The following is a 24,186-nucleotide window of genomic DNA, read 5'->3' as shown; positions in this document are numbered from 1 at the left end:
AAAATGACTGATACATAAATAGCAAAAGACTTCTACATGTAGCAGTTACTGACATGACAGCTCAAGACCTCATACAAAAAACCGATCATATGAAGCCATACGCTTTTGGAGCATGCATTATTTTACCTGCACTCAATATAATTATACTTTATTCAGAAGCAATACAGCTTATAGAATATACAATTTTACAATATTTTTTTTGAATGCATCCGTGAAATATAAATACAATTAAAAACCAATTGTTCAGAGAACAATTGAAGGTCTTTCCACCAATAAGCATCTATTTTGATATGAAAATATTAAAATTCAGTTGAAAATGTCAGTTCCTATGGCTTAATGATGTATAAATATGAATTTTGAGCAAAGGTCAAAATCTAGAACGTCAAATTTACTGATGACCTTGACCTATATTTCAAGGTCAAAAACCAGGGACCCCAAATAAAAAGACCCTAGGTCTGTAATATGTATAGTTGATGAGTTGTATCACTTTACGTTTAATTCTTAATATAGGAGGGGCAAAAACTCCCATTTTATGTCTACACACCCTTTTAACCAAAATATATAAGTTACGACAAGTCGCAACTAACAATTTAGTAAAAATAATTTGTCGGTATCTTATAAGGTTAATGAAAATTAGTGAAAATAGGCCAAAATCAAAATTTAGAATATGACCTTGACCTTTGACCTTTACCTAATTTTCATTTTTTTGGACCAATGATCTCTAAACAAAAGACCCTAGGTCTCTATCACTTATGGTTTTCCAGTTTAAAATACATTTCAAAATTTCAAATACAAAAGGGGAACTAACTCTCATATGGAGTCTCTATACGGCTTCGGTCAAAATAAAACAGAACATCCTGAGGATGTAACGAGCAATTTGGTAAAATAAATTTGTCGTAATCTTTTATGGTTGCGAAGGAGTAGTGGCCACAAGAAAAACAGTGTTTGGGGAGATAACTCTTACAACGTAAAGTATTTGGTTACGCAGTGGTTAGTTTTAAAAGTGCATACGCTTTACGATATCATATTCCAAATATCTAAGCGACATCTTTTGAAAAATCAATACTATGCAAGAAAAGAATTAGGCGGAAGAATAAAAAAAAAAATAATAATAAATATAAAGCAATTGTTTTGAAAACAATTGTTAGGCAGTCTTTCCCCTCTGATGAATGGATAATTGGGTTTTTTTATTGATTGATTTGGAAAAAAAAGGGGGGGGGGTATTTGTTTGTTTGTTTGTTTTTGTAAAGGGTCTATATTATTATGTTACCGGAGAAGTTTCATGTTTAGTTTGGAAAGTTTTTCTTTTATTTTAGATACAGCGCGCGCGCAATATTGAGGAGACATCACGTGACGCGGGTTTATATTAAGAAAAACTTAGTCTTTTAATTTCTTTTTAGGTCGGGACCTTGAACAGACAACATGTCTAGAGATGGAATGTACACAATGTAATTTCTTTTGTCATTGTAGGAAATTGACATTTTGATCACAGTTCACCAGCAGTGCATGTTTTGGATTTAATTGTTCCGGTGTAACTTTAATACACATTTAATGATTATTTTTTGATAATGTCCATTTTTCAGCACCTGTTTGTAACACAGATTAGTATTTCAATCTCGGAGCGGACATTTTATTGTAGGTTTTTACTGAGATTGACGGACCTAGCAAGCGATTTTTACGGCATTGCGATTTCTTTTTTCTAGGAAAAGTCTTGAGAGATATCTGCAAAAGGTTTTTTTATGAACCTTCAGTACATGTATGCCCTGCTGACTGCAAATTTTCAGGTCGATTGGACTTGTAGTTTCAGAGAATATGTGGATTTTTTTTCAGAAGAGACGTAAGAACAATAATAAAATAAAAATTTTCTTGAATAATTGAGAGTTTGTTCCTTCAATAAACTGTCATAAATAAACAGTCATACATATTGATTGATTGATTAGTTGGTTGATTGATTGGTTGGTTTATTGGTTGGTTTGTTGGTTGGTTGATTAAACACGTTTGATAGGGTCACTTAGAACAAGGGGGAAAAGACCTTAAGAGACCTTGCATCCCGTATTAAACGCATGACACGGAAACATACATTAAGTGATTGATTGGTTGGTTGGTTGGTTGGTTGGTTAAACACATTGGTTAAACATGTTGGTTTAACACGTTGGTTAAACACGTTGGCTGGTTAAACACGTTTGATGGGCTCAATTTAAACAAGCGAAAAAAAAACATCTTGGATCCCGTATTTAACACATGAAACGGAAACATGCATTGATTTATTTATTGGTTGGTTGGTTGGTTGGTTGGTTGGTTGGTTAAACACGTTGGTTAAACATGTCGGTTAAACACGTAGTTTAAACACGTTGGCTGGTTAAACACGTTTGATAGGCTCAATTTTAACAAACGAAAAAAAAAACCATCTCGGATCCCGTATTTAACACATGAAACGGAAACATGCATTGATTGATTGATTGGTTGGTTGGTTGGTTAAACACGTTGGTTAAACACGTTGGTTAAACATATTGGTTTAACACCTTGGTTAAACATATTGGTTAAACACGTTGGCTGGTTAAACACGTTGGATAGGCTCAATTTAAACAAGCGAAAAAAACCATCTTGGATCGCGTATTTAACACATGAAACGGAAACATGCATTGATTGATTGATTGATTGGTTGGTTGGTTGGTTGGTTGATTGGTTGGTTAAACACGTTGGTTAAACACGTTAGTTAAACATATTTGTTAAACATGTTGGTTAAACACGTTTGATAGGCTCAATTAAAACAAGCGAAAAAAAAAAGACGTTGAATCCCGTATCAAACACATGAAACGGAAACATTGATTGATTGATTGATTGATTGATTGATTGATTGATTGATTGGTTGGTTGGTTGGTTGGTTGGTTGGTTGGTTGGTTGGTTGGTTGATTGATTGGTTGGTTGGTTGGTTGGTTGGTTGGTTGGTTGGTTGGTTGGTTGGTTGGTTGAAATTCAAACACACATAAAACTGTTTAAATAGTGCCAAAACCACATAATTTGATGACCTTGACCTTTGACCTTGTGACCTTCGTCAAGGTCATTGCTCCACAAGGTCATTGCAAAAGACCCTATGGGTCAAGGACCTTTGTTTAAGAGTTTTGCCTAAATATGGCTTTTTAAAAACCATCGATGGGAGTTATGTCCCTTACATGATGGTAAAATCAATATAGTCATAATGTAAAAAAGTTGCCCCTTGAAGTACTTAACATTTTTCACTGCTTAAATTTTCTGTATCTATAACCATTCAAGAATTATAGGGAAATCAAAGACATATGAAAATCTAAAATATGACCTTGACCTTTGACCTTGACCTAATTTTCTAAGTTAGGAATCAGGGGACTCAAATAAAAACATTCCAGGGTTATACGGTTAACGGTTTATGAGTTAAAAAAACATACCGACAAATTTATTCCGTAAAGATAGATAACTCCTATAAAATTTCATCGAATCGCTTCGATCCAAATTAGCCAAAATTTTCTGAGGATGTAACGAACAATTTGTAAAAAGAATTTTGTCGCTATCTTTTTTTGTTACGAAGGAGATGCACACACATGATAAACAGTGAATAGGGAGATAACTCTTACAGAGAAAATTGTTCGTCTTAGCAGGGTGAAATTTAAAAGCGCATAAACTATACGATACAATATGAGAAATATCTAAGCGACATATTGCGAAACAAACATTTATCGCAAGAACAAAATTTGGCGGAAAAAAAAAAATAATAATAATAATAATAATAATAATAATAATAATAATAATCAGAACAAATACAATAAGTCTTTCCACAGAAAAGTGGAAAGACTTAATAATCAGAAGAAATCCAATAGGTCTTTCCACGGAAAGGTGGAAAGACCTAATAATTATACACAATACATGTATGGCGGAGAATGAAAATAAATTCATATGATAAATAAGTCATACAACTACATATTACGATTTTTTTTAATATTAAACAAAAATTTACCTTAATTATTAGGTTCTTTCACATTGTGAACTGATAACAACTGTATAAGTTTAAAAGTGGATGGATATACAGTTATATTTGTTTATTTTTATTGTTTCAATTGCCATGTACATGTATGAGGCTAAAAAAGGTCACCATTTGTAAGGATATGAAGGTGTTTTAGATATTAGAATAATGTACAAAAAAGTAAGTCTGGAAGCAAGACCAAAAAAATAAAGAGGTGATGAAGAAAATATTGATTGATTGTATGTTGTTTAACGTCCAGTGGCAAATATTTGATGCATGTTGAGGACAAATATAATAACAGATCAATTGGCAGTAAAAGAAAGTATAAAGTGAAATAGTAAAAACAATAAAAAAAAATCTAGAAATATAGAGATATAGAAACGATGATCTGACCCTCCCCCTTTTAAAAAACAACAACCAAAAAACAAAACACTCACACTCGCATATAATTGTAATAAGTTTATTGCAAATCAGCATATAATATAATGCTATAGCATCAACAACATATATAATATAGTAAGCGACATAATATAAATGAAAACAGAAAGCAAAATAATAACAAACAAAAAACAAAACCAACATATTAAACAAATAGTATTATATATAATCTACTTTATCAGTTGTGACCGTAGTTTCCAGTTCTCATTTAACAAACAACAAAGTTTTAATACCAAAGTTCTTGAACATGTTTGAATAAGTGATAAACATTTTGACATATTAGGCCAAGAACAATAATATTTAGGCAAAAATCTTAAACGCAGAAGTCTATAGGCTGGACAAATCATTACAAAATGATATTCATTTTCAATAGCTTTCATATTGCAACATTGACATAGTCTTTCATTACGAGGCACATTATTATATCGACCAGTTTCAATGTTGAGTTTAAGTGAACCACATCTAAGTTGTGTTAAGAGTCTAACATTGACATCAAGAAGTAAATATTTTTCCAAACACAAGTCAATTTTGAACATTTTCAAAATATCAAATTTTTCACAATCCAACATACTAGAACGCCAGCTTTGTATAAACTGATCATAGAGGCGTAGTTTCAAAACATCATATGAAAAAAATACATTTTCTTGGTTATACCATAAAAAATTGTAACCAAGATCATTTAACAAGGTACGAACATTTGACGCCCAGTTTGTTTTACTATTCTCAGCATCATTAACTAACATTTTATATACATCAAATACAATAGGAGGTTTCTTGGTAACAATTTTCAACCAATATTTAAGTATTCTTTGTTTTCTAATAATATGCATTGGCAAATGTCCAAGTTCACCGATAACAGCACATATAGGTGAATTTTTACCAACTTTAAGTACAAATCTACAAAATTTATTATGAACCTGTTCAATGTCTTTGGCATGATGAAACCCCCATATCTCAGAACCATAGCTTAAGATCGATCCAACAAGACTATCGAACATTTCACATTTCTGTTGAGTTGATATGTACAACATCTTAAATGAATTAAATAGAGCTTTATTAGCTTGCTGGGATAATCTCTTTTGGGTTTGCTGAAATTTTCCGTTATAGTGAAATAAATTCCCTAGGTAAACAAAAGAGTTCACAACTTTGAGCTCGTGCTTGTCATAATACCAACTGTGATTGACTTGTTGCCATCCATTACGGAATACAATTATTTCAGTTTTATCTTTGTTCACTTCAATGTTCCATTTTGAACAATATTTTAGAAGTTTATCAAGAAGTAGCTGCAGTGCCTCTGGTGTTTTACCGAATAAAACTGTATCGTCAGCAAAAAGTAGCAGATGAATCAAAATACCATTCACACTAACGAAGTCGTCGTTGTTACTTGTTTCAAGCTCCTCAGCAATGTCATTAATGAAAAATATAAAAAGTAAAGGTGATAAAGGCTCACCTTGTTTCACGCCAGAAATATTTTCAAACACTTCCGAAAATTCTCCATCAGTTTTCACACGGAGGCTCACAGTTGCATATATCGACTTTATCATAGTAATTGTTTTGCTACTTATTCCAGAGTTAAAAAGTTTATGCCATAATATTCGTCTGTCTACATTATCAAACGCTTTACAGAAGTCAACAAATGCACAGAATAGTTTTTCTTTATTTTGTAAAGTATGAGAAATAATACCATGAAGCACGAAAATTGCATCAATTGTTGATTTATTCGGTCCGAATCCAAATTGGTTTGCTAATAGCTTTTCGTTCTCTTCAGCCCATGTTATAAGACGTTTGTTCAAAATATAAGTAAAAAGTTTTGAAAATATACTGACAAGTATGATTGGTCTAATTATTTGGGTTTGACAGGTCCCCTTTTTTCGGCACAGAAATAACAATTCCATCACTCCAATTTTCAGGGTAATAACCATTATCGAACAGAAAGTTAAAAAGCGTCAGTAGAATAGGCACAAAAAGTTCGGAATCGGACATGAACATTTCTCCTATGATTTTATCGAATCCCGGACTTTTCACCCCATCCAAAAACTATTTGCTTTATCAATAAGAAAGTTATTAGTGTTATTTGTCTTCTAGAAATAGTAACAACGTATACTGTATGTACGGTATAGTATGGTACAGTATGCTATTAGCTTATTACAACAGACTAAGTAAACAGGTGATTTGTTCCGGAACTAGGCCAGCATCCCTTTCCTGAGCTGCTTCGAATATTTCTACAAAAATAAATAATTTCTACGGCCATTACAGCATGTCGGATCAGCAAGAGTCAAGAGTAGATGAACAACAAAATCGGGACAGACTGGTAATGACGATGAAGATGGAAGAAGGCCAAAGAGTAATGGGTGTAAATGATATATTTTTTGTTTTAGCTGCACTCGTAGACAGTCCTATACATGCTATAGATAATAAAATTAGAAAATGTGAGGCGTTCCAGAAACAAAAATAAAATACTAGACTTACCAGACTGAGATGTTAGTCTGTTTCCCGGCCGTTATTGAAATTGTTGACAATATTTGTTAATATATGTATATTCCGAATACCGTAGTCCAGTCAATCTAAGATAATTGCAACAGAAAATGTTTTAGTTATAATCTATAGCATTATGCCCTTTTTATATACACAGAAAAAAGTCCCATTAAATCTAACTTCACTTGAGGCAGGAACATGTTATACATGTATAATATGTTATATATACTAGATATACTGTTCTCAGCTTGAGAAAAACTCAAAATCAGCATTTTTAATTTCCTATGGAAATTAACATTAGAAGGGGAGATAACTCTTGCAAAAATAAGTCTTTTTTTGGTCAGATTTTGGTTGTTTTTCTTGAAATTTATGTAAAGTATGAAACTTAAATGGGGTTATAGGTTTGTATTTGACTAAATTATATAATCTTCTGCTCATGAAATGTACAAAACCTAAGTGTTATGGGTAGTTTTATTTTTTCCATGCATTTTTCATTTAAAAAATTGCAAATTTGAAGCTTTGTGACAATTTAGAAAAAGTAATGTGAAAATTTGGTATTGTTTACATCTGTATATTATATTTTTTCAGCAACTTACTTATCTAAAAGAAACTTTAAACCACAAAAAAGAAGAATACATGCTTAATTATTTTGATTAAATTTGAGATTCTTTACCTTGACACGTTGAAAAATTCAAAAAAGGGTCAACCAATGAATTATGAAATTAAGTTTATAGCTTGATAAAAGATATAAAACACCTTTAGAGTTGTTTGTTATACTCTAAAGACAGCTAATAAATCAAGAATCAATACATTCTGATGAATAGAAGCAGTAAAGTAATAACTTTCTATCAATTTTTATTCAAATTTCTGCCTTTTTTGCGAGAGTTATCTACTTTTTCAATGCAAATCTCCATAGGAATTTTAAATAGTGATTTTATTTAGTCTTCCTCAAGTTAGATTTGATGGGACTTATTTCTGTGTATATTTGGGGTATAATGCAAAAGATTAAAACTTAAAAATCTTCTGTTGCAATTACTTTAGGGTTAGGGTCAAATTTATGCTAGATTGACTGGACTAGAAGGCATACTGAATGTTTTACGGAAGGGACCAACTTATACTGGTCCAAATACAAAAGTCGTTGGACAAAAGTGAGTTCCCACTAACAAATTGTCCTATCATTTCAACTAAAATCAATAATTTTCAATAAATTATTACCGAGCAACTGTATGAGCGATTTTTATACAGTTTTCAATGTGAATTTATAAAGGGGCATAACTCAAGAACAGTTTAAGTGAAACCAACCAATGACAAACTTGATTTGTGTTTCTGGTTATATATTCAGCATAGTGTATGGAGTTTCATGAAATTTGGAGGAGACAAACTATAGTTAGAAAGCAGAAACTAAAAGATCAGAAATTTATGTTAAAAACAGGGGCACAACTCCTGAAGCCATCCAATTTTTAACTTGATCTGTGCTTTGTTGTAATAAGTATTGTGTATAATTTCCATACCCTACTTTTGATTAAACTAAATTTAAAGTTGAAAACAAAAACAGAAAAAAAAATGTTGCCTAGTTTTAATCCATCAACAAACCTGGCTGCTGCTGTTAAAATTATAGAACATGGGATTGAATGAAGTTTTTGGATCATATGATCTACTGGGATTTTAGCAAAAAATAATTTTAAATCCAAATCGCACAGCATCATGATAAAATATGCTGTGGACCCATTGAATGATAACAAGAATGTGTCCAAAGTACACGGATTCCCCACTCGCACTATCATTTTCCATGTTCAATGGAATGTTGATTTGGGTAAAAAATCTAATTTGGCATTAAAGTTAGAAACAATTAAGTTTTCTTTTATAGTCAAATATATGAAATAAGGAGAAAAATTAAGAAAATGAGTATATAGTTGCCCTGCATCAGGGTATAATATCAGGATATACACAAACTGTATAGAAATAGGAAGATGTGGTGTGAGTGCCAACGAGACAACTCTCCATCCAAATAACCATTTATAAAAGTAAACAATTATAGTTCAATGTACTGCCTTCAACACAGTGCCTTGCTTCACACCGAACAACAAGCTCTAAAGGGCCCCCAAATTACTAGTGTAAAACCATTGAACCGGGAAAACTAACAGTCTAATATCCCTATTTCACAAGTGTTTCAAGGCAAAATGTGTTTTTGAGATTCTATTCGGTCAGAATATGTCTTTTTTGAAATATTTCAGGGAAAATAGAAATAGGAAGATGTGGTGTGAGTGCCAATGAGACAACTCTCCATCCAAATAACAATTTAAAAAAAAGTAAACCATTATAGGCCAATGAAGATCCTTCAAAACAGAGCCTTGGCTCACACCAAACAACAAACCCAGTGTCTCGCCTACTTTTGCCGTAAACGGCAGGCTCAACAAAAATGAGGGAAAAAAATCAATAAAAATATTCCTCTTGATACTATCTTATGATTGTAAGAAGCTTCTGTCCAAGTTTGGTAAAAATCTATGATAGTTAATGAATCTAATAAATGTTTTTAAAAAACTTTAAATGCAGACTGTATGTAATGTTAACTGGAAGAAAATCTAAGTCCATTTAAAAGTATAATACAGAAAAAATGGAGTCATCTTTTTACAAAATTTACTTCTGGATACTATATATCTTATGATCATAAATAAGCTTCTGTCCAAGTTTGGTACAAACCCAGGATAGTTTAAGAAAGTCATTTAAAAAAATTCAAAAACTTTAACCACAGAGTGAATGTAATGTTTTCCCGCAGAAAAAATAAGTCCATTTAAAAGTAAAATACGGAAAAAATGGATTTATTTTTTCACAAAATTTACTTCTGGATACTATCTTATGATCATAAACAAGCTTCTGTCCAAGTTTGGTACAAACCCAGGATAGTTTAAGAAAGTTATAAAAATTCTAAAAACTTTAACCACAGAGTGAATGTTATGTTTCCCCGCAGAAAAAAACAAAGTCCATTTATAAGTAAAATAAGCAAAAAATGGAATTTTATTTTCACAAAATTTACTTCTGGATACTATCTTATGACCATAAACAAGCTTCTGTCCAAGTTTGGTAGAAATCCAGTATAGTTTAAAAAAGTTATTAAAATTTCAAAAACTTTAACCACAGAGTGAATATTCCTGGACACCGACGACACCCGACGACGACAGAATTTAGTCTCGCTTAGTCTCGCTTTTTCTACTAAAGTCGAAGGCTCGAGACGACAAAAAGGAGAAACATTAGAAACACATGTAAATTACATAAACAAACGGCAACTACTGTACATCAGATTCCTGACTTAGGACAGGTGCAAACATTTGCAGCGGGATTAATAGTTTTAATGGTATGAAAAGTATGAAATTGCAAAAAATAAGAGCACATATAAAAAGTCCACTATTGTTTGTCCCCTAGTTTTACATTACATGTATTATTCTTTGTTACCGGTAAACTTTTCTTTCAAAATCTCCTCTTATTACAATGTAGTCCCTAAATAAAAAAATCCATGTGGATTTTTGATGGATTCCAGGTGGGTTTTTTTTACAGGGAATCCGTTTGAGGTCCCCCTTTACGCCTAGAAACTTTCTTACATGGGTTCCAGACATATTCAAGTAGGAATAGAGCCAAAATATGCGCCTATATTGGAAGGAAAAAATCTGTTCTATAACAGGGAAATATAGCATTTGAAAATATTCAACCTAAAGAGGCGGAAAATATTTCCACTTGAAAAGGAAAAAATATTTGTGCCTATAAAGATGGAAATTATTTCTGCATGATAAAGGTTATCATTTTGAGTTTAAGGCTTTTATCCATTTTTTAAATAAAAAAAAAAAAATTTTTGTAATGATTAACATAATAAAATCAACGGTACCAATTTTGTTGCACCAGATGCGCATTTCGACAAAATATGTCTCTTCAGTGATGCTCGTGGCCAAAATATTTGAAATCCAAAGCTTATATAAAAGATGAAGAGCTATAATCCAAAAGGTCCAAAAAGTATAGTCAAATTCGTGAAAGGAATCAGAGCTTTGCATGAGGGAGATACATTCCTTAATTTATAATAATTTCTTATATTTTGTAACAGCAAATTTAAATAACACAAAAAATCCGTATTTTCATGCCAGTACTGAAGTACTGGCTACTGGGCTGGTGATACCCTCGGGGACTGATAGTCCACCAGCAGAGGCATCGACCCAGTGGTAGTAATAAAATCAACGGTACCAATTTTGTTGCACCAGATGCGCATTTCGACAAAATATGTCTCTTCAGTGATGCTCGTGGCCAAAATATTTGAAATCCAAAGCTTATATAAAAGATGAAGAGCTATAATCCAAAAGGTCCAAAAAGTATAGTCAAATTCGTGAAAGGAATCAGAGCTTTGCATGAGGGAGATACATTCCTTAATTTATAATAATTTCTAATATTTTGTAACAGCAAATTTAAATAACACAAAAAATCCGTATTTTCATGCCAGTACATAAGAGTCACAATTAATGTTTCAATGTCTTTTAAAAGTTTATAAGATGATGTTTGGTCAACTTCTGTTCCAGTATCAATAACGCTTCATGAAGGCACAAGAAATCTGTTTTACCAAACCTGCACTTTATGGCTAATATCTCAAAAACTATAATAACTACCCTGAAAATTTAAGAAAAATATTTTGAGTTGCCCCAGAGATATTGTTCAACAGGAAAATATCAATTCTAGTCAATTAAAATTGGAATTTAATACAGTTGGCCATGCTGCCACATACTATTGCAAACTCACAATCTGAATGTTGACAGGCTTTTAATTGAAATGTTGAAATTGTAAATTATTTACTAACTTATTCAACAACTTGGTTCCCCCTCTCATTGTTTTGAAAACCATAGCTGTTTATCCACCAATGTCTTTTCTAAATATATCATATAAACTCCACCTATATTTCTTTTTCAGTGATTGAAGTCTGATCCAGTTTTAAATGGTGTAACATCAACCTCACTTTTATTACTTGTTTTCTGAAGGCTGATCAAGTATAGATATCAGCCTCATGCAACTATATTGTTAGTTTGGACATGTTTGATGAATGCTAATCCAGGTTTTAATGGTCGTATTTCAACTTTACTTATATTCTTATTTTGCGAAAGGCTTATCCAGGTTGAAATTGTGGTTCATCATCCTCTCCTTTATAATATATTACTTGTTTTATGTAGGCTGATCCAGTTAAAAACTGTAGCTTATCAACCTAGTATATGCCTGTTTTATAAACGGTATATCAATTATAAAATGGGAAATTACATGTATCAGCCTTATCTATGTTTCAGGTTTCAAGACTGATACTGTATAAAATGGAGGTTTATCATTCCTTCCTATATTGCTTGTATTGTAGATATATATATGTAGTCTGAAATAGCTGCTTATCAACCTCACTTAAGCATGTTTAGTTTCTTGTTTTTTTTGATTGATCTAGTATTAAATAGAAGTTTTTCAATGTCAACTATATTGCTAGTTTTATGAAGGCTGATCCAATGGAAACTAATGGTTGATCAAATTTATAGCTAGTTTTAGAATTAATTGCATAACAGTGTGGTCGACAGTAAAACGTTTGTAGGTTGTAACTTGTTTGTCAACGGCTATGATTTTATGCTCACCCAGTCTGTCAGAGGCCTTCCAGTGGGGATTGAAATATTCACTTGTTACACATTCCGATACATAAAATGAAACTTTCTTTTTACAAAGCTTGAAAGGAATTTGTTTTAAATATTTATTATAATCATCACATACAACCGTGTCATTTATAAGAATTATTCAGAGATGATATTATTTAATAATAATAAAAAAAAATAGGTTTATCCATTGTAAAAAAAAAACTATTAAGTTGATGGGGTTAATTCACAAAATATCTCATTGATTAAGAGCACAACTACTTCTACGGTGTGATCATTTAAGAATGGCCTACTATTTATTCAATGCGTATACATGTGGGTTTTGTTTGTGAAGAGTTCTGGATAATTAAAAAATCATTTGATTTCTTTGTTTAATACCATAAAACGATTCATTCTTTCAGATATTTGTCACTTTGCCTTATCTTCAAGTCCAACACAATTTCTCACGTTTCTTACAAAACTTATGTTCTTGTGATGTATTCTTTTGTTGAAAAAAAAAATGTATAGATATAGATAGATATAGGAAGATGTGGTATGAGTGCCAATGAGACAACTCTCCTCCCAAGTAATAATTCATAAAAGTAAACCATTATAGGTCAAGGTACGACCTGCAACACGGAGCCTTGGCTCACACCGAACAGCAAGTTATAGAGGGCCTCAAAACTACTAGTGCAAAACCATTCAAACGGGAAAACCAACGAGAAACGAAAAACACATATGAACTACATAAACAGACGACATCATGCATTGTAACTTTTAAAGCCAATTAAGTAAAAAAAAAAAATCTGAAAGAACGTGCGATATCATATTAGGAAAATTGATGGTCAAACCATAACAAAAAATCAAGTAAAGAATTTTAAGTATTCAACCTTTATAGCTTGCTGTTCGGTGTGAGCCAAGACTCCGTGTTGAAGGCCATTTTTATTTATTTTTAAATTACAAAGGTTATTCCTGATTAGTATTTTTAATTATTTTATTTAGGCGTTTAGAACCTTTGGTGACCTCACAGTTTAAATTTCTATGATAAGTACGTGGTGAGCAGTGAGCATTACAGACGAACGTTCACCTAATTTTCCCCAGTCAATGAATGGCCATAGCTACACTGTTATGAATTTCATTCTATAATGGTTGATCCTGTAGAAAATTGTGGTTAATCATTTTTACCTACATGTATATTGTTGGTTTAATGAACAATCCTTCAGAGACCTCACCTTATTTCTATACACAGTTTATAAAGCAATCATTCCCAAAAAAAATATCGTAGATGGTATATTAACTTTAAGGTATAAAATCGTCAGGGTTATACCACTTTTTTCATTACCCTACAATTTGAAGACCTTTTTATAAAAGGACTTTTCACTTCAAATAAAAAACTACTTATTTAAACTTTCAGGATATTAGTTTTACTGTACTCGCATGTAGTATAAACATATATTATATTTTGCAGATAACATGCTGGATTGAAAATGAGGACTTGTTTGGTGTAAGAATTTACCAAGGAAAATAAAGAATTCTCCAGTCATTGCAAAAGGTTAATTTACAGCTGTAGTTTTTTTTTAAATCTTGTTAAAAAAAATGGTTTCATAAAAAATGAATGAATTTACACTGTATGGATAAAGGTGTTTGCTAGCCTGTGTGTCTTTCAAAACACTCTACATATATACATATCACTACTTTGTATATCTATACCAACACTATATATTGAACACCATTCTGTATATCACCAATCTGTAAACTTATCAACATTTTGAAAACTAATCACCACACTGTATAATTTCATATCTATATCTATATCTATCACCACTATGTATATTTATCTCAACTCTCTCTATCATAACTATGTATGTCTTTCAACAATTGTAAATTTATCTCAACTCTATATCTATTACCAATATGTAAACCTATCCCCATTTTGGTTTATTTATTTCCACTCTATACATATCCCCATTTTGTTTATTTATCTCAACTCTCTATATTTTCACCACTATGTCTCTATATATATCACCACTATGTTTATATATCCCCATTTTGTATATTTAGCTCAACTCTACATATCCATCACCAATATATATATATTTTACCACTTTGTATATTTATCTCCACCCTATATCTATCACCACTATGTTTATATATATCCCCATTTTGTATTTTTATCTCAACTCTCTATATCTATCACCACTATGTCTCTATATCTATCACCCCTATGCTTATGTATCCCCATTTTGTATATTTATCTCAAGTCTATATCTATCCCCATTTTGTTTATTTATCTCAAATCTTATATCTATCCCCATTTTATTTATTTATCTCAACTCTTTATCTAACACCACTATGTATATCTATCACCACTTGTTTATTTATCTAATCTCTATATCTATCACCACTTTGTTTATTAATCTCAACTCTATATATGCACCACTATGTTTATATATATCCCCACTTGTATATATAACACCACTTTGTTTATTTATCTCAAGTCTATATCTATCACCACTATGTTTATATATCCCCATTTTGTATATTTAGCTCCAACTCTCTGTATCTATCACCAATATGTATATTTTCACCACTTTGTATTTTTATCTCTGACTCAACCCTATATCTATAACCACTTTGTATATCTGTCCCCATTTTGTTTAATTATCTCAACTCTTTATCTAACACCACTGTTTATATATCCCTGTTTTGTTTATTTATCTCAAGTCTATATCTATCCCCATTTTATTTATTTATCTCAACTCTGTATCTAACACCACTATGTTTATCTATCACCACTGTGTATATTTATCACCACTATGTGTATCTATCACCACTATGTGTATCTATCACAACTTCTAGATTTATCTCAACTCTATATCTATCACCACTATGTTTATATATCCCCATTTTGTATTTTTCTCTCAACTCTCTTTATCTATCACCAATATGTATATCTTTCACCACTTTGTTTATTTATCTCATTTCTTTATATCTATCATCTTTGTTTATTTATCTCAACTCTATATCTATCACCACTATGTATATTTATTTAGACTTGTATATGTATCTCAACTTTATATCTATCACCACTTTGTTTATTTATCTCAACTCTATATATCTATCACCACTATGTATATCTATCACGACTTGTATATGTATCTCAACTTTATATCTATCACCACTTTGTTTATTTATCTCAACTCTATATATCTATCACCACTATGTATATCTATCACGACTTGTATATGTGTCTCAACTTTATATCTGACACCACTATGTATATCTGTCACCACTTTGTTAATTGTTTATTTATCTCACCTCTATATCTATCACTGTCATGGAATTGAAGTTCCTTCATAATACAAGTTCCAAAAGGAAACATTATTCTGGAATATTATTTCCACAGGAATAAATATAACAGTATATGTTCCTAATGGAATAAATGGTATAGAATATTTATAGGTATATCAATCACTCCTCTATTTATCTATCACCCTTTGTATATCTAAAACCTCTTCTTATTTCTATTAAAATTATGTGTTTCTATCACTACTCTATATATCTACAACCCCACTCTATATTTGTCACTTCTTTGTAAATCTATTACCACTTTGAATATCTATCACCACTATGTATATATATCTGTCCCAGCACTATATAGGTGTCCCTCCTTTTATATCTGTCACCACTTTGTATTTATTTAACATTTAAATTATATTTCACCACCTTGAATATCTATGTATTTGGCAAACATTTTAGGAATTTTGGATCTCAATGCTCTTCAACTTCGTTCTTTATTTGGCATTTTTTTTTTATTTTATAACTTTTTTGGATTCGAGCATCACTAATGAGTCTTTTGTAGACAAAACGAGCATCTGTCGTATATATAAAATTTAGTCCTGGTATCTATGATGAATTTATTTATTCACCATTCTGTATACTTGTCACTTCTCTGTATATATACCTATCCCCACAATGTATATCTTTTACCACTTGTATATTTATCTCAACTCTATATCTATCTCCACTTTGTATGTTTATCTCGACTCTATATCTAACACACTATGTATATTGTTCACCAATTGTAAGTTTAGCTCAACTCTATATCTATCTATCACCACTAAGTATGTCTATCCCCATTTTGTTTATTTATCTCAACTCTATATCTATCCCCATTTTGTATATTTATCTCAACTCTATATTTATCTCAACTCTCTATACATGCTATATCTATACCCATTTTATTAATTTATCTCAAGTCTATATCTATCATCACTTTATATATTAATCACCACTTATACATTAACCTTAACTCTATATCTATCACCACTTTGTTTATTAATCTCAACTCTATATATGCACCACTATGTTTATATATATCCCCACTTGTATATATAACACCACTTTGTTTATTTATCTCAAGTCCATATCTATCACCACTATGTTTATATATCCCCATTTTGTATATTTATCTCAACTCTCTATATCTATATCACCACTTTGTTTATCTCAAATCCAACCATATGCATATTGTGTAAAAGTTCGCAAACTGTCCAGACTGTACATGTACAGCCCAAATTATCCTTTGGTCTGGAACATATGTATAAATATCAAATAAAAATCCAGTGGGCTAGCCTTTAGGATAAAAACAAAACACAAATTGTCTTACATAATCAATGTTATTATCTGCACAGCCCTTGAATTAAAAGAGGATTTTTTTTTAAACATTAAGAGATGTTAATCACACTTGAGATTTTTTTATTTTACTGTCAAGCTATAAAAGATGTTTAAGGACTTTAAGTAATATATTAAATTATACTTGGTAAAATATTCTTAAACCAAAAAAGGTATTTTTGGCAACATTCCCAAGCAGGAAGATCAGAGAAAGACACAGCTTCAACTTAAGTTTTGAACACATCATTGGAAAAGTCAGTCATCTAGTGCAGATGTTAACAGATCAGTTCAAACTTATTTCTTTTTCATTTTAACATGAATGCTTATTCTATTAATTGAACTATATTTTGTGCACTTACATGAATCAATGTTATTTTAGGTTCACCAATATATCTTAGTGATCCTTAGTGGTTGCAATACAAGTGTCAAAGATTGAAGGACAAGAATGACTTTAAAGAACAGAGAAGACTTGCACTTAATATTTAGTTTTGCTTTATATTTTATGACTATATGACAGAGTTGTGTAAAATTCATGTAATGTATTGTTCTAATATATCTGTTTTGGTAATTACTCATTTTAAAAATGTTGTAGATGTTTATAATCATTTTCCTTCTTGAGTATCATTGACATTTACTATTTAAAGTTTTAAGTACCGTAACTTTGTTTTGGGTTTTTATTTTATAAGATTAAGATGTTTTTCTTGAGTACTAGTACCTTGTAGGTATGAACTGTGTTGTTTCTTACTTGATATGTGTAGTATTAATCTTTCCCCCCCCCCCCCCCCCCCAATTGCATTTAACTTTGAAAAAACATAATTTTATCATTTATACCATAACAATATAAATGCCTATCTAAATAAAACTTAGAGAACCTTGGCATAAATAAAAACAAATTTCTAAAAGACATTAGATTATGAAGAATTAAGATGACATCATACATACGAAGAAACTTTGGAAAGTGTCACACCAGTGATTCTTTTTGTATAATTCTGGTATTTAAATACTTTAAATTTCATTTTTTATTGGGGATTTTCTTCATTGTATAGAGAGTGCATTCATCATTAGATTAATATTCCCCACAATGTGATTTGTATATGTATTTGTTGTAAATACAGAAAAACATACATAATGATTATGATATGCTAATACTTCATTATAACAAATAATTTTACTTTTAATTATGATAAATATTTAAACTGAATTGACTATTTATATGTCATGCCCCTTGATTGTTGCCTTTTGTGTTGAAAAACAAAAAGTATTCAAAGGACCTTGAGTAACCAGACAGAAAGTCAGAGTCACAAATAATTCATTTACAATAATTTAAATGTATAAATTATTGTCTTTTTCTAAGATATATTGCTTATGCATTATTAATTTTCGAAAATGGTAAATTGGTTAATAAATTTGTTTGGTTTATAATAGATTAGAATATATTAAAAAAAATGTCTGTATCAGTCTTCCTATTCAAAAAGAATTCTCTCAAAAATACATTGTGACCTCTTACTCTTTTTTTTTTAATTAGTAACTTTTTTGTCTACTTCTTTTATACCATAATATTATGCATGATAAGTATGAATTTTACATGACGCATGTCACATATGTATGGATAATTAGTCCCCTACTGATGAAGTCGAAGTATACTTTAGGTTTGATCTGTCAGTCCTGCAAATCAGTTTAATTTCCGCACTATTTTTCTTCATGCTTGAAGATATTGATTTGATATTTGGTAGATTGTCTTATCATGACATGCTACAGATCACAATCATATTTTGTTCTGAGGCTGCTTTTTTTTTTTAGAGTTATCCTTCGATTTAGACTTTTTAAATAATCAATTTTCCACTCTTCTTTTTTTGTCATTTTTAAAGATATTGATTTGATGATTAGTATATAGTTTTATCAATACAAGTTACAGTTCAAGTTTGAATTTTGTTCTGATTTGTGCAGAGTTATGGCTCTTGAACTTAGAAATATCAATAAAATAATTAGTTTTCGGCACTCTTTCGTCGTGCTAGAAGATATTGATATGATAATTGGTTTATATTTTTATCATCACAAGTTACAGATCAAGATTGAATTTTGTTTTGGTCTGATGATTTTCTGCAGAGTTATATTCCTTGAACTTAGAAAATTCACATAGATAATCAGTTATCAAAACTTTTTTCATCATGTTTGAAGATATTGACTTGATATTTGTTTACACCATGACATGTTATAGATCAAGTTAGAATTTTGTTCCAATACAGTGAATTCTTAACACTAGGTGACTATGTAGGGACTATTGCCATGCAATACTCACAGAATGCTTGTTTTCTTTAATATTTTATAAACTTTATTTAGGTATTACTGATAATTTATTCAATTACCTATATGCAAATTTAGAAAATTAGAAGATTTATAATAAAAGAACAAAATTGATTAGATATGTTTTGATTGATATTTTTTAATCCAATATGTATATTTAAAGGAAAGTTAGTGTCTAAATATATAACTTTTATTATATATAAAAAAAAAAAAGAAGAAGAAGAGAGAAAATTTCTTACACAGGGTCATATTCAAAGTCCCATTTCCTGTAAAAAGCAGGAATTGAGAGCTAATATAAGGCCTATTATGGACTGTATTGCAGCTAAGCATGTGTGAAATTATATTTCATTAAAAGAAGACTACAATATATTCACTAAGTAAAAAATGATTTTCATTTGAATAACATACATACTCAGTGGCGGATCCAGAAATTTTCATAAGTGGTGGGCCCACTGACTGACCTAAGAGGGGGCCCGGTCCAGTCACGCTTCAATGATTTCTTATACATGTATAAGCAACCAAATTTTTTCCCAAAATCCGCCTCTGATACTATAAGGAATAGGATAACTATATTTGGTATATTTGGTATATGGGTTTCTTGCAATGTCTACATGTCCATCAGACAGGGTTCATATGTGCTTGACCTCATTTTATGTTTAAAGTTATATGTTAAGTTTCATTCCTCAAACACTTGAAGCAGTAGGTCAACTATATGGTGTGTATATAATCTTTGTAAGGTGTGTGTGTGTCTGGCAGGATTTATCTGAAATGTGAATTGTCTGTGATACTTGTAGTGAAACCTAAATCTACAAGACTTCTAAGATCATTGGTCTGTAAAGCAGGTGAGACCTTTCAGTTTGTGTACTGTTGTGTGTTTTTAGAAGTCAAATATGGTTTGTTTGTCTATGAAGTGTACTTATACTGTAAATATACAGGCAGATAAATAAAGACCTTGGCCTTAATTTAGTTAAAAATAGATAATATGAAAGATGTGAGGCATGTACAGAAAACAACTCTTAAATAAATAGTTGATGAAATATGTACGAAAATGTACACAATACAAATGCACATGGAAATTAATATGATTTACCCATAGCAAACCATAGCATGCATTGTCTGAGGTTATGATATAAAATTTGTAAGTAGTGTTTGTGGTTCTTAGATAAGTCTGTAAGTATTGCATATGGTTCCTAGATGCCATCTATAATAAGTATTGTCTGTGGTTCTTAAATACAGTCTGTAAGTGTTGTCTATGGTTCTTAGATACAGTTTGTAAGTATTGGCTATGGTTTTTAGCTACAGTCTGTAAGTATTGTCTGTGGTTCTTAGATACAGTCTGTGGTTCCGTAAGTATTGTATGTGGTTCTTAGATACAATCCGTAAGTATTGTCTGTGGTTTTTAGATACAGTCCGTAAGTATTGTCTGTGGTTCTTAGATACAGTCCGTAAGTATTGTCTGTGGTTCTAAGATACATTCTGTAAGTATTGTCTGTGGTTCTTAGATACAGTCCGTAAGTATTGTCTGTGGTTCTAAGATGCATTCTGTAAGTATTGCCTATGGTTCTTAGATACAGTCCGTAAGTATTGTATGTGGTTCTTAGATACAATCTGTAAGTATTGTCTGTGGTTCTTAGATACAGTCCGTAAGTATTGTCTGTGGTTCTAAGATACATTCTGTAAGTATTGCCTATGGTTCTTAGATACAGTCTGTAAGTATTGTCTGGTTCTTAGATACATGCCGAAAGTATTGCCTGTGGGTCTTAGATACAGTCCATAAGTATTGTCTGTGGTTCTTAGCATGTTTAGATACGTGCCATAAATATTGTCTATAGTTCTTAGATACAGTCTGTTCGTATCGTCTGTGGTTCTTAGATACATGCCGTAAGTATTGCCTGTGGTTCTTAGATACAGTCCGTATGTATTGTCTGTGGTTCTTAGATACATGCTGTAAGTATTGCCTGTGGTTCTTAGATACATGCCGTAAGTATTGCCTGTGGTTCTTAGATACAGTCTGTAAGTATTGTCTGTGGTTCTTGGATACATGCCATAAGTATTGTCTATGGTTCTTAGATACAGTCTGTAAGTATTGTCTGTGGTTCTTAGATACAGTCCGTAAGTATTGTCTGTGGTTCTTAGATACATGCCGTAAGTATTGCCTGTGGTTCTTAGATACAATCCGTAAGTATTGTCTTTGGTTCTTAGATACATGCTGTAAGTATTGCCTGTGGTTCTTAGATACATGCCGTAAGTATTGCCTGTGGTTCTTAGATACAGTCTGTAAGTATTGTCTGTGGTTCTTAGATACATGCCATAAGTATTGTCTATGGTTCTTAGATACAGTCTGTAAGTATTGTCTGTGGTTCTTAGATACAGTCCGTAAGTATTGTTTATGGTTCTTAGATACATGCCGTAAGTATTGCCTGTGGTTCTTAGATACAGTCCGTAAGTATTGTCTGTGGTTCTTAGATACAGTCCGTAAGTATTGTCTGTGGTTCTAAGATACATTCTGTAAGTATTGCCTATGGTTCTTAGATACAGTCTGTAAGTATTGTCTGGTTCTTAGATACATGCCGAAAGTATTGCCTGTGGGTCTTAGATACAGTCCATAAGTATTGTCTGTGGTTCTTAGCCTGCTTAGATACGTGCCATAAATATTGTCTATGGTTTTTAGATACAGTCTGTTCGTATTGTCTGTGGTTCTTAGATACATTCTGTAAGTATTGCCTGTGGTTCTTAGATACAGTCCGTAAGTATTGTCTGTGGTTCTTAGATACATGCCATAAGTATTGTCTATGGTTCTTAGATACAGTCTGTAAGTATTGCCTGTGGTTCTTAGATACATGCCGTAAGTATTACCTGTGGTTCTTAGATACAGTCCATAAGTATTGTCTGTGGTTCTTAGATACATGATGTAAGTATTGCCTGTGTTTCTTAGATACAGTCTGTAAGTATTGCCTGATGTTCTTAGATACAGTCCGTAAGTATTGTCAGTTATTCTTAGATACATGCCATAAGTATTGTCTGCGGTTCTTATATACAGTCCGTAACTATTGTCTGTGGTTCTTAGATACAGTCCGTAAGTATTGTCTGTGGTTCTAAGATACATGTCGTACGTATTGCCTGTGGTTCTTAGATACAGTCCGTAAGTATTGTCTGTGGTTCTTAGATACATGCCGTAAGAATTGCCTGTGGTTCTTAGATACAGTCCGTAACTATTGTCTGTGGTTCTTAGATACAGTCCGTAAGTATTGTCTGTGGTTCTTAGATACAGTCTGTAAGTATTGCCTGACATTCTTAGATTAAGTCTGTAAGTAGTGTCTGCGGTTCTTAGATACAGTCTGTAAGTATTGTCTGTTATTCTTAGATACATGCCGTAAGTATTGCCTGTGGTTCTTAGATACAATCCGTAAGTATTGTCTTTGGTTCTTAGATACATGCTGTAAGTATTGCCTGTGGTTCTTAGATACATGCCGTAAGTATTGCCTGTGGTTCTTAGATACAGTCTGTAAGTATTGTCTGTGGTTCTTAGATACATGCCATAAGTATTGTCTATGGTTCTTAGATACAGTCTGTAAGTATTGTCTGTGGTTCTTAGATACAGTCCGTAAGTATTGTTTATGGTTCTTAGATACATGCCGTAAGTATTGCCTGTGGTTCTTAGATACAGTCCGTAAGTATTGTCTGTGGTTCTTAGATACAGTCCGTAAGTATTGTCTGTGGTTCTAAGATACATTCTGTAAGTATTGCCTATGGTTCTTAGATACAGTCTGTAAGTATTGTCTGGTTCTTAGATACATGCCGAAAGTATTGCCTGTGGGTCTTAGATACAGTCCATAAGTATTGTCTGTGGTTCTTAGCCTGCTTAGATACGTGCCATAAATATTGTCTATGGTTTTTAGATACAGTCTGTTCGTATTGTCTGTGGTTCTTAGATACATTCTGTAAGTATTGCCTGTGGTTCTTAGATACAGTCCGTAAGTATTGTCTGTGGTTCTTAGATACATGCCATAAGTATTGTCTATGGTTCTTAGATACAGTCTGTAAGTATTGCCTGTGGTTCTTAGATACATGCCGTAAGTATTACCTGTGGTTCTTAGATACAGTCCATAAGTATTGTCTGTGGTTCTTAGATACATGATGTAAGTATTGCCTGTGTTTCTTAGATACAGTCTGTAAGTATTGCCTGATGTTCTTAGATACAGTCCGTAAGTATTGTCAGTTATTCTTAGATACATGCCATAAGTATTGTCTGCGGTTCTTATATACAGTCCGTAACTATTGTCTGTGGTTCTTAGATACAGTCCGTAAGTATTGTCTGTGGTTCTAAGATACATGTCGTACGTATTGCCTGTGGTTCTTAGATACAGTCCGTAAGTATTGTCTGTGGTTCTTAGATACATGCCGTAAGAATTGCCTGTGGTTCTTAGATACAGTCCGTAACTATTTTCTGTGGTTCTTAGATACAGTCCGTAAGTATTGTCTGTGGTTCTTAGATACAGTCTGTATGTATTGTCTGTGGTTCTTAGATACAGTCTGTAAGTATTGCCTGACATTCTTAGATTAAGTCTGTAAGTAGTGTCTGCGGTTCTTAGATACAGTCTGTAAGTATTGTCTGTTATTCTTAGATACATGCCATAAGCATGATAAGTTTTGCCTGTGGTTCTTAGATAC

General features: G+C 31.8%; 1 long non-coding RNA gene across 1 annotated transcript; it reads left to right on the top strand.

The window, feature by feature from the left end:
* The first annotated feature begins 6,509 nt into the window (after window positions 1-6,509).
* LOC143071824 (uncharacterized) lies at window positions 6,510-19,632 on the top strand. Its single transcript, XR_012976976.1, has 3 exons — window positions 6,510-6,785; window positions 14,006-14,089; window positions 17,591-19,632. It is a non-coding gene; the product is annotated as an uncharacterized LOC143071824 (long non-coding RNA).
* Window positions 19,633-24,186: the final 4,554 nt, after the last annotated feature.

Source organism: Mytilus galloprovincialis, chromosome 4, assembly GCF_965363235.1.
Source record: "Mytilus galloprovincialis chromosome 4, xbMytGall1.hap1.1, whole genome shotgun sequence".
Taxonomy (NCBI): Eukaryota; Metazoa; Mollusca; class Bivalvia; order Mytilida; family Mytilidae; genus Mytilus; species Mytilus galloprovincialis.
Note: the sequence above shows the minus strand (reverse complement) of the source record. Positions and strands in the feature narration are given on the sequence as shown.